Source organism: Notechis scutatus, chromosome 2, assembly GCF_049901735.1.
Source record: "Notechis scutatus isolate UNSWTSFEM ecotype Mainland chromosome 2, rNotScu1.2, whole genome shotgun sequence".
Lineage (NCBI taxonomy): Eukaryota > Metazoa > Chordata > Lepidosauria > Squamata > Elapidae > Notechis > Notechis scutatus.
The window spans coordinates 18083545-18095698 of record NC_142010.1 but is presented as its reverse complement, the minus strand read 5'-3'; the positions used below and the strand labels follow the sequence as shown (position 1 = coordinate 18095698).

Genomic DNA, 12154 nt, shown 5'->3' with positions numbered 1-12154 from the left:
ACCTTGTAAAATCAGGTGAGGGGAGGCTGTGTAAGACACTGGGAGAAGATGCAGTTCCTTCCTTGCCTGTAATTCTTACTGTATTTATTATTCCCCAACCTACCATATCTCTTTTGTCAACCTAAATAAAACTGCAGCTTCGACAAGGAAGTAGACAGTTTGGAGCAGACTTGCTTAGGGGAAAACAGATACCTTTAAAATGGAACCACTTCCTTGTTCTGCCAAATGCTCCTTTCACCTTCCTGGCTTTGCCTTAAAGGCATCCATATTCTGTATCTGCAATGGAAAAATCCTTGCGTGGGCTGGATTTGGCTCTTTTTCCCCACCATCAGTATTCATGTCCCACCTGTCTACCACACTTGACTTATCCCACTCGGGGTTGACATGTTTCAAGTCTGTGACTAAATCTAAGGATGTTTATCACAGCTTCATGTTTTGCCAAACAAAAAACTAACAGTATTTTGCTCCCTAAAGCGGGCGTTTGTTCAAACTTTAGCTTTAATCTTAAATCCTAACCTTAGTTGAATTATTAATTGAACATTGCTATGTAGGGCATAAGATGCACTAAAAACGAAGGTCACTTCCGCTTCATTCAAATTAGGTGCTTGTAAAAGATACATTGCTTAATTGCTGCTCAAAGAAGCAATTCCATTAAATAGGAAGGAAGGTGCCGTGTAAGTGCTAAAAATTTAAATTTGTTTTAGGGAGAGGTGTAGAGATAGATGTGTTTGAGGGTATGTCTGCTCCAAAAGAAATATGAATGAAGTTCAAATGTTCCAGGATGTACAAGGGGGCAATGCATGATTTGTTTCAGGTTTACTCAATATATGACGTGCCATCTTATTGCAGATGTAGACTGCCATTGTGTTGCTTAAGTGATAGCAAGTGTCAAATATAGAGAGGCCACTTAAGTTAGTGTGGCTAAATGGAAGAGCATAAGACACACTAACTTTGCCCCTAAAATACTAGATGGAGTATTTTTGGCTCGATGGGTCACCCCTAAAAGATTGCCTTCTATCAGTATTTCTCAACGAGATGCGTGGACTCTGTCCTGCCTTTTCTTCTGCTTGTTGATCCAACTTTTTACTCACCTGTTCCACTCATTTGTCTTCTTTGCTTTTTCTTCTTTTTAAAAAAATCCCTGTTTGTTCATATTTGAAAAGTCCTGTGAACAAATAAAAGTTGTTTTTTTAAAACGTTTTCTTTTGTGTTGAGTGAATCTGATCATTCACCTTGTGGGACGAGCAAGCCTCATTCTATCATTAAAAAAACAAAAACAAATGGAATTTCCTAACTGGTAAGAGTCATCCACCTGTAGTGTCCGGTGAAAGTTGATTGAACTCTATAGGGAGAGGAATGGTTAGCCAGCTGGAGCAAAGGAAGAATGTGCAGATTCTGGAATTGGTCGCTTAAGATGACCTGGAAATCTGATCAGCAAAGATTGGAAACCAGCTACAGAGGTGTAAATTATTTACATGGAAAAATGCCAGCAAGGAGGCAATGCAGTCCTTTTTACAGAAAACACCACCGTGCTGTTGGTTCTTTGTTGGCCACCACTGGGGATACAATATTGAAGCATTAAACCAGGGGTCTCCAACCTTCACCACTTTAAAACTTACAGACTGGCTGCAGAATTCTGGGAGTTGAAGTCCACATGTCTTAAAAAAGTGGCCAAGGTTGAAGACCCCTGCATTAATTTAAAACAATACACAGTAACTTATTTAATTCAGCAGCCTTGTTCCTTATTCCTTGCCTTGTTAAATCAATGCTGGCCAGTCAAGGTGACCCATCGTTGAGTGGTGTGACTTTCTTGAAACAATTTATCAGAAATTTTTATCCCATCTTTATTACTTTATAAGTAGCTCAAAGCAGCAAACAGACCTAATACTCCTTTCTCCTACTTTCCCCAAAAACGATGGTGGATTGGGTTGAGAGAATAACTGGCCCAAAGTCACCCAATGGGTTTTCACACCTAAGGCAGGACTTGAACTCACAGTCTCCTGGTTTCTAAGCCAGCCCCTTTGACTACTACACCAAACTGGCGCTCTCTTCAACACAATTTTCTCTCTTGAGTGCCTTCCAAATGTCTCGGGTTGCAATAGTCCATTTATATCCAAACCATGAATGAGAGCCTAGCTAGCACATATGGAAAACATCAGCTAAGGTGTCAATGAACTGTGACAAGATTGGCACCGTGTCCAACGGACTGACTTCTGGGTTTGTTCAGAGGTATAGGGGGAAAAACATTCTATATTTCCTTCAGGGGTGCACTCTCCCCCCATGTAAACAAAGGCCGCAAAAAGCATGTTGTCTCCAAAACTGGGCTCTTGCTTGGTGTCGGAAGCCGAGAAGTCACCGAACACAAGGTGTGATGCAAAATGATACTTTTATTTTGGTACCAAGATATAAGGACCTTAGTTCAAAAGCTAACCAAAGGCCCCGATTCCACTCTTGCAGCAATTTTTATAGTCAAGGGGTGGTCCCATTCAGCCCTTTGCCCTTCCCCTCATAATGCATTTATAACAGATAATATTGATTGGTTATTTGGATCTCAGACCCCTACACAGCTAAATGTTGCATCACCTGTGTTTCACCCCAGGTCACGGGTATCATGCAAAGTATCCTAGTTTCATATGCCAGCTATGTGGTTTTGTGGTTTTTTTCATATAAGCAAACTATTCTTGTCCCTAATATCCTGGCTAGTGGTTTAAGGTGGTAACTTCTTCCCTGCTAAGATTGTGCAGTTCCAACCTCTTTCCTATTGCAGAGCTGTTCAAAGCAGCACCCCCTCAACTTCCCTCGACCTTCCCTCCTTCCGCAGAGAAAAGTAAAAGCAGTTTTAAATCTTTGTCTGAGGCAGTACCCCCCCACCTCCATGACCCCGCCTTCTTCTGTAGAGAGGGACAGAAGGGAGCAAGGCTGCTTAAGGCATAGAAACGAGGACGAGAGAAAATGTTTTATCAGAATTCCTATTCCTCGCTCTCATGTCCATTCCATCCATACCTGGGTCCTATCTCCACATTTGACCCTTCCTCTGATCCCCAGGGCCTCCTCTGTACATACATTCCACCACCTGATCCTTCAGCAGACGGAGGCCCTTCCATGTGGCAGATAGGAAAGAGGCTGCCAGAGAAGGGAGGGAGGTGGGGTTGGGTTCAGCCTTTCTATACATGGTAGCAGCAGCCAGGCTCCAGTGGGTCACGTTGTGTGGAGCTATCATACTTTGTGCGTGCTTCACCGGAATTTATTTTCTAGCCACATGACTGGAGAGACCAGCTCTGTTGCTGGAACTAACCTGGAACTAAAAGGGAGGATGATTAACCAGTGCAGGGGTGTCAAACTCAAGGCCTGCGGGCTGGATCTTGGCCTGCAGACTGCTTAGATCTGGCCTGTGGGACTGGCCTGGAAATAGCAAAGGACCGGCCTGCGGTGCCTCTGTTAACAAAACCAGGGCACAGAGCGGGCTGCACGCCCACCCTTTTGACTGTCAGGGTGCTGCAGTCCAGGCCAAAAATTTCTCAGGAGAAATTTCCTGACAGTGGGAACAAGTAACCAGTGGAACAGCTTGCCTTCAGAAGTCGTGGGTGCTTCTTTATTGGAGGTTTTCAAGAAGAGACTGAATAACTATTTGTCTGAAATAGTATAAGGTTTGTTTGAGCAGGGGGTTGGACTAGATGACCTACAAGGTCCCTTCCAACTCTTATTTTATTACGTGTTTTTCAACCTTGACAACTTTAAGATGGGCGGACTTCAACTTAAATATGGATCTATTTAAGGCACATATCCTGGTCTATATATATATTTTTTTGTAACCCAAATGATTAATCAGTAGAGCCTTCAAATGTGTAATCATCCAGATAAAGGTAAATGGCAAACATCTGTAAGCACAAAAGAAAGCATTGCCATTTAAATATTTCATTTTAAACTTGGGGAGATACGATTGCATAGTCTTGGGCCAAGTAGGCTTAAATATGATGGAAGATGCAAACAAAGCTTTATTTCGACCTAATCCAGTTAATGAATTGCAGAATCAACTCTGTTGACCCATGGCTTTTCATGCTAAGAAAGCTTTAAAGAACTTTGGAGCCTGTCTTTGGAGGTTCTCAATCATCCAGGTCATGATTGTCCCAAAGGTGCTTTTTCCAAAAGGCAACTGGACTTTCTTGATTTTTTCTTCCCCCCCTTGAAAATATTTCACTTCTCATCCAAGACCTTGGCTGAGGGAATTCTGGGAGTTGAAAAGTCCACATCTGTTAAACTTGCCAAGTTTAAAAAAAAACCACTGAGTCAGATTATTTTTCCAGTGGTCTAGAAAAAAAAAGGACACGTGGCATATTTAATTTGACATATAAATAAAGTTCATGGTGGCTTGAATACTACTGCTTTGCATGGAAAGATAGATTCCGCTTTATAGAAAGGAGGAGGAGAGGGTTTTAGGATCAGGGGTGGGCTTCAAAAATTTTAGCCACGGGTTCTCTGCCTGGTTGCTGGGTGGGTATGGCCATGGTGGGCGTGGCCTAGTCGGCCTCCTGCACCATGGCGGGGGGGTCATTTTTGGCCTCCCCAGGCTCCGGAGGCTTTCCTCAAGGCTCAGGGAGGGCAAAAATGGCCACCCCGGGCTCCAGAGGCCCTCCAGAAACTGGAATCAGGCCCATTTCCGGTCTTCCTGAACTTCCGGGTGGCCCGTTTTTCCCCCTCTGAGAGCCTCCAGGTACACCCTGGACTTACCTGCATCCCAAATGGGCCGTGTGGGGACTCCTGGGAGAGGAGGAGTGGGGTGGCGAGGCCAGCCAAGAGTGGGATTTGGGGGTTCTCCAAACTGCACAGAATCTTAGCTAGAGGGGCTCCCGAACCCCTGCAAACTCCCAGCAGCCCACCCCTGGTTTGGTTAGTGCAGTAGCCCCCAATCTTTGGGGCACCAGGAACCAGTTCTATGGAGATAAGTTTTTCCATAAACTGGAGGGGTGTGTGGTTTCGTGTGCTATGTCAACATTCCGAGTAATGCACCCATTGAAAGCAGAACTCCGCGGCAGGTAGATTCCTCAAAGAACATGTTTATTGGATACATCACATCATGGTTGTAAGATATGTTAGAGAACCTCATATATTGGGACTGTAATTGCTGGGAGATGAAAAAATATTGTTTAGGGAAGGATCAGGGGTGGGATTCTACCAGTTCGCACCTATTCGCTAGAACCGGTTGTTAACATTCTAAGCAGTTCGGAGAACCGGTTGTTAGAAGAAATTACTGGTCTAATCCTGTAAGGAAGGCAGGAAGGAAACATTCTGGTGTTGCTTACAGGAACTGCCTCTCCGTTAACCCTTATTACATTCTTGGCAGGACTAGGCTTCCTGTCTCAGGAACTTCTCTGGAGCTTTTTCCCGCCTCCTTTGCTTGTACTTTGCTTGTGTGGAGTGACCATTCAAAGTTACAATGGCACTGAAAAAAGTGACTTATGACCATTTTTCACACTTACGACTGTTGCAACATCCCCAGAGTCATGATATGCCAGGCAAGGAGATGCATGCCTCAATGAGTTGGCCACACCCAGCCAACAACATGACCACCAAGCCATGTCCACCCAGTCACATGACCACCAAGCCACACCCACCAACTAAGCCACGCCCGGTTGTTAAAAAATTTGAATCCCACCCCTGGGAAGGAGGTTCAACTGGAGTCATCTGGTAGCCTCAGAGCTCCAGGCCTTCCATATATTAAAGGCAGTATTCTCGAATTTGATTGTTAGTTTGTATCCTGCCTTTATTTTTTTTACTAATAACTTGGCAAATGTTTATTTAATTTGTGTTTCACACTTCTGAACTGCCCTTCTCCTTCCTATCCAGCACACTTCCCTCCTCCTATTTTCCTTAGAACTGTGATAGCAAACCTATAGCAGGCATGCCGGAAATGCAGCGGTGGGATTAATTTTTTTTTTTACTATTGGTTCTGTGGGTGTGTGGTTTGGTGGATGTGGCAGGGGAAGGATGCTGTAAAATCTCCAGTCAGAGGTGGGATTTGCTGGTTCTCTGAACTACTCAAAATTTCCGCTACCGGTTCTCCAGAACTGGTCAGAACCTGCTGAATACCCACCTCTGTGGAAGTGGCAGACAGAGTCATTTCTGCCGACATGTGAGTCGTCGCCCCAAATCAGGCGCACTGTGCCTGCGTGCCCCGTCCCGTCAGCTGGCTGGTTGTCGGGTATCTGCCGTGCATGCACGGGGTGTGTGGTGTGTGGGGGAGATGTGTGCGCATGTGCAGAGGCATGCAGCGCATGGGGGGGCAGGGGGAGCCACGTGTGCAGTGCATTAAGGGTGCCGGCATGCGTGTGTGCATGCTAGGACGAAAAGGTTAGCAATCACTACCCTAGAACAACACCCCTATGTGGTAGGTTGGGCTGAGAGACAGTGACTGGCCCAAAGTCACCCAGTTGGCTTTGGGCCTAATGCAGGACTCACTGTTTCCTACTTTTCCATCCAGGTGCCTTAACCACTGGATCAAAATGGCTCCAAAAACAATTTCCTTCGAGCCGGAATCGAACCAGCGACCTAAGGATGACTCAAGCAAGCTTCTACAGTCCTCCGCTCTACCAGCTGAGCTATCGAAGGGAAGCTGCCTGCTCTTGTTTTTTTTCTCTCTCTCTCTTTTTCTTTTGGAAGATTCTAATAAGATATCGGTTGATGCCAACAGTATAATAGGAGCTGGTTTTGCATTCCTTGAAAGAGCCTGCAGTGAGTTCTACACAGGTGCAACCTCAGAGGCGCTGTGGCTTATGGAAACTGTCGTCGGCCCCAAACTGGGCCAAGTGCCAGAGAGCAGCATAAGGAACTCATGGGAACTCCCTAGAATTCTGGTGATCCTAGATGGGAGGGAATTCAGAAAGTTTACTTTCAAGAATGATTAAATGGAAGCACATTGCTTTCTAACCAGGAGGCTGTGTGTTCGATCCCAGGTAGAGGCTAATATTTGGAATAGACTCTCGTGCTCGAGCAGGGGGTTGGACCAGATGACCTCCAAGGGCCCTTCCAACTCTGTTATTCCATGACAGGGGTAGGGAAACTTGGCTCTTCTATCACTTATGGACTTCAACTCCCAGAATTCCTGAGTGAGCCATAAAAGATTCCCCATCCCTGGCCTACTGGTTTTTTCAGTTGTGGGGGAAATCAATTTTTGACTTGAATGGGACTGTTTAATATACAAATGTAGGACATATAAAGAATATATATAAAAATATGTCCTATATTAAACAGTCCCATTCAAGTCAAAAATTGATTTCCCCACAACTGAAAAAACCAGTAGGCCAGGGATGGGGAACCTTTTATGACTCACTCAGGAATTCTGGGAGTTGAAGTCCATAAGTGATAAAAGAGCTAAGTTTCCCTACCCCTGTTCTATGATAATCTGTTTTTTTCCCCTGTTCCCCTTGCAGACTAGGGGGAAAAAATGATTTCATGCTGGCTAAATAGCTAACAGCAAGCAGCCAACTCTGCACTTAGCCTGATGGATTTTTGTCCCTTTGCAGGCAGGATGTGTGAGCCTCACGTCATCCTGGAGAAGAAACAGCCCTGAGTCATCAGAAGGGGGCCCAGCAGACATCCCTTTTGTTCGCTGCTATTTTTTTTGCAACAGCACATCTGTCACGTTGTGTCTTTCAGGGCTGCTGTGAAATCCGCTGCCCCTCGCAGCTGGCGTCTCAGGGTTGAGTTGTGCTCGCACGCAGCTGCACAGCCCTGGATCAGCCTCACTTCATTTCCCCACTAAATCAAACACAGGGACAGGAAGGGCTACTTAGTGTCTGGATCCAAAAAGCCACGTGAGAACATTGTTGGATTAAAAAGCTGCTGAATTAAATGAGAAACCTGTTTCAGCTGCAGCGTATTAAAGAGTGGGAAAGGAAGGAATCAAAACCAAGGCATATCTTATAATCGCTTGACAAAATAAATAAATAAATAAAATAAAATAAACATAATCCTATCCAGGAGTCATAAACAAAATAACAGTTGGAAAGGGCCTTGAAGATCTTCTAATCCACCCCTTTGTTCAAGCAGGAAATCCTATATCAGTGGTGGCTAACCTTTTGGGGCTCCTCTGCTGAAAATTGTGTGCATGCTCGCATACGCTCGCTCGCGTGCCAGCACCCAGAAGACAATGTGCGCCCCCCCACGCTCCCTACGCATGCTCGTGAGATTTTCCCCCACCGCCACCCCCTTACCTGCACCGCGCATGTGCGCACCTCCCAACTGATTTTTCGGCCCGTTTGAGGCCTTTTTCGGCCTCCCAGAGGCTTGAGGGAAGCCTTTGCAGTCTTTGGAGGCCGAAAAATGGGCCCGTTTCATCACTTCTGGTATTTCGGGAAATACAGGAAGTGATGAAACAGGCCCATTTTTTTGGCCCCCAAAGACTGCAGAGGCTTCCCTCAAGCCTCTGGGAGGCCGAAAAAAGGCCTCAAATGGGCCAAAAATCAGCTGGGAGGCACGCAGTGAGGTAAGTTTGGCCGGGACTCACGTGCCCGCACAAATGGCTCTGCGTTCCACCTGTGGCACGCATGCCATAGGTTCACCATCACAGCCCTATACCATTTCAGGCAAGTCTCTTCTTAAAATCCTCCAGTGTTGGAGCAACCACCACTTCTGGAGGCGAGCTGTTCCACTGGTTTACTCTCTTCGCTGTCAGGAAATTTATCTTCAGTTCTAGGTTGGTTCTCTCCTTGATAAGCTTCCATCTGTTACTCCTTGTCTTGCCCTAAGGGGCATTGGAGAATAAGTTGTCCCCCTCTTCTTTGCGTTAGCCTCTCAAATATTGGAAGACTGCTATGAGAAACGAAATCTCTCTTTAGCTTCCAGACCCCGTATCTTTGATGCTTTTCTCTGCACTTTCTTGTGTCTCAATATCATTCGTGTATCGTGGTGACCAAATCCAGATGCAGTATTCCACGGATGGTCTTAACAGTGCAGTGTAAAGCAGTAGTAACGCTTCTCGTGATCTTGATACTATCCCTCTGTGGAAATACGATCCTTGCATATGCATCAATATTTTGAAAACTTCTTGGCCACTAGACAAACTGTAATCAACTATCTACGTATCTATGGAGATTCTCAGTCATCCAGGTCATGGCGGTCCCAAAGATGATTTTTCAAGGGGCAACTGGACTCAACAGAGACATCATCTATTTCCAGTCTACCACACAGTCCTTTCAACTGTTCCAAGAAGGCTCCACACCCATTTCCACTAATCAGATGACCCTGATGACACAGATAAACCTCCAGATAGCCCTAACAACTCACTAAAATGCAAATCACAGGCTGTCTGCAAGGAGTGTAAATCCTTCCATTCGCCACCACCCAGTCAGAGCTGAGGAAGCTTCTGGGATGAGAAGTCTTCGAAGAAAAAGCAGAAAGTCCAGTTGCCTCTTGAAAAAAAGCATCTTTGGGACCATCTATATATCATGGATTGTCAGGCATTGTGAAAACATACGTTATTTCCCCCCTTTGGGTTGGGAAACTAGTATTTCAAGCCAGTTGAAAGCTCCTTAGGTTCTTATAGGGACAGCAACCATTTTGTTACAGAGAATAAAAGGATAAATGAGTTCATTGGGATTTTACTCAGCTAGTAGTTGCCAAATAAAGGAGATGGTACTCGTTCTTCATTTCAAGGCTATTGAACCAGCACTATCTGAAGACATTTCCGTGGTGATGTAGCCAGCATGACGTGACAGAGTGCTGTTACCTTCCCACCGGAAGTGGTACCTATTTATCTACTTGCATTTGTTTGCTTTCGAACTGTTAACTTGGCAGAGCTGCAGTGAGGACAGGAACTCGCCCCATCGTGTGGCGTGTGGGTCTCAGACGTGGGCTGGTGGCTTTCCAGCCGACAAATCCAGGGTCTTAACTGCTGAGCCAACCAGTTTTCTGGTGGTTACAGAGAATACACCTCTGAAATGCAATGTGACAACAGAACTCCACTTGATGGGAGTCCTCTAATGGAAACCGTTCCCAACAGCCTTCCAAGTGTGTGGAGGTCTCCAGACTGGCAACGGGCAGTGGCATGCCAAAAATTGGGCCACACAGACAAGTGAAGCCCAATCTGTGGGATGCAAGCAGCACACAAGACCACACCCCCTCCAGTCCACGGAAAAACACCTCTCTACAGAACTGGCCTTTGGTGCCCAAAAGGTTGGGGGCCACTGCTCCAGAACATTCAGTGCCAGCAAATGTGGAAGCTGTAATCCCAATTCATTTGCATGGACAAAACTGGTTTTTTTAGATCAGCGGTCACCAACTGGTGGTCCGTGGACCACCGCTGATCCACAAGAAAACTTTGGTGGTCCACAGAAAAAATATTTGCATAATTTCATATTGCACCAAATCAGGGGTCCTCAAACTATGGCTTTTGAGGTAATTCCACGTTAGGAGAATGAGCGCATACAGGGAGACGTATAGAGAGTAGTGTTGGAATAATACACACAGAGCACACAGATACACTGTACAGTAAATGTAGGTTTTTACTTCCAGAAAGGTTTAAGCAAAGTCCAAAATAAGCAGTCCAAAAGTCATTCACAGGTAAATCAGTCAGTTTTTCAATCCAGGGATAATCGAAATATCAAATTCCAGTGTCAAAAACAATTCAGTATCAGACTTACATCAAATCCAGTAATATCAGTCAATTAGGAAAAATGGAGGAACAGCAATACTTTCCAACAGAAGGAAACAGAGATACTCACTCAGACACTCTCTCTTCTGAGACTAAGACTGAAACAACCCAGGTTTCTGGCTCCATCTTATGGCCGTTTGAGAAACCACACCCAATTGCATGCTCTTGCATTCCCTTAAAGATATAGTACTAAAATGTTTATCCTGGTTTATATATTTCTAACCCAAATACCTGTTAGGTGACTTATATTCCTAACAATGGCCCTTGGGTAGGATACATGCAATGAATGTTTGTGTTGCTGCAGAGAGTCTCCTTCTTCGGGGTATTTTTGTGCAGGTCAGAGGGGGGCAGAAATTCCAACTTGGGGTCTGCTTCAGCCTCTTAGTGTGGGGCTTTGGGCGAAGGCTGGAGGGAAGAGCCACTGGTGGCGAAGAGCCGGAGTGGGACTGCATCATGGCCTGGAACTGGCTGACCATCTCAGTCTGCTAAGCCTCCAGGTGCTGGTACCTGGCCTTGCACTCCCGCAGGTCTTCCCTCTGCTTGGAAAACCTATGCTCATAGTCCTCAGTGAGGTGCTTCTGCCGAGCCTCTTCCTCGGTCAGATCCAATTTGAACTGAGCCAGCTGTTTTGCCAACTCTTTCTTGTGGTGGTTGCTTAGCTATAATTGCTTCCTGTTGGGGCCCTAAGGAGCCCGGGTAGGCAGGCGAGGAGTGGCTGGGAGAGGGGAGAAGAGCATGGCGAAGTGCCCCTCGATATGAGTGACATCAAGTTGGCCATGCCCACCCAGTCACATGACCACCTAGCCACACCCACCCAGCCGGTCATTAGGCAGGATCATATCAGTGGTCCGCGGGGTTTAAAATTATGAATTTAGTGGTCCCTGAGATCTGAAAAGTTGGTTTAGACAACCCTGTTTTAGACAACCAGATTTAGACTGCAAACTTAGACCGAAAATTTACTTATGTATGCACGTTTGGGAAGCTGGATGAAGCTGTTAATCATCTCCGTTTGTGTCCAGTGCCTTGTATTTCTATTTAAATCAGTCGTGTATTCTGAATTTGTGCTGGACTTGTAAAGGTGCCCTTCTGTCTCCTCTTTTTTGAATTACCCCTCTTCTTTGCAACAAGGTGTAAACGGCCCATTTGCTGCACGGAGTATTTTTGGCTAGATGGGTCACCCATAGAAAGTTGCCTTACTCCAGCTATACTGACTGGGGTATTCTGGGAGTTAAAAGTCCACACATCTTGAAGTTGTTGAGGATCAACACTGCCTTGAACCAAGCCCAGCTGCATTTATGGATCACGCAAAACCAAGGTTTATTTTAATAGCTTAAATCTATATATTTTGCCATACACTTTTCAAACAAGGGACTGGGTTCATACATACTGAACAAAAAGCAAATGAAGTAATAGGTATTATGCCTTCACAGAATATGTGAAACCATCCACTGACTAAACTAGCTAAATGATCTCTATTACCCACAGTAAAAATTCCTCACAGCTCAA

The 12154-nt window shown here is 45.4% G+C and overlaps 1 non-coding gene across 1 annotated transcript; it reads right to left on the bottom strand.

Moving 5' to 3' along the window:
• Window positions 1-6518: 6518 nt before the first annotated feature.
• Window positions 6519-6606, bottom strand: TRNAY-GUA (transfer RNA tyrosine (anticodon GUA)). The gene is given in 2 exon segments: window positions 6519-6554; window positions 6570-6606. It is a non-coding gene; the product is annotated as a tRNA-Tyr (tRNA).
• Window positions 6607-12154: the final 5548 nt, after the last annotated feature.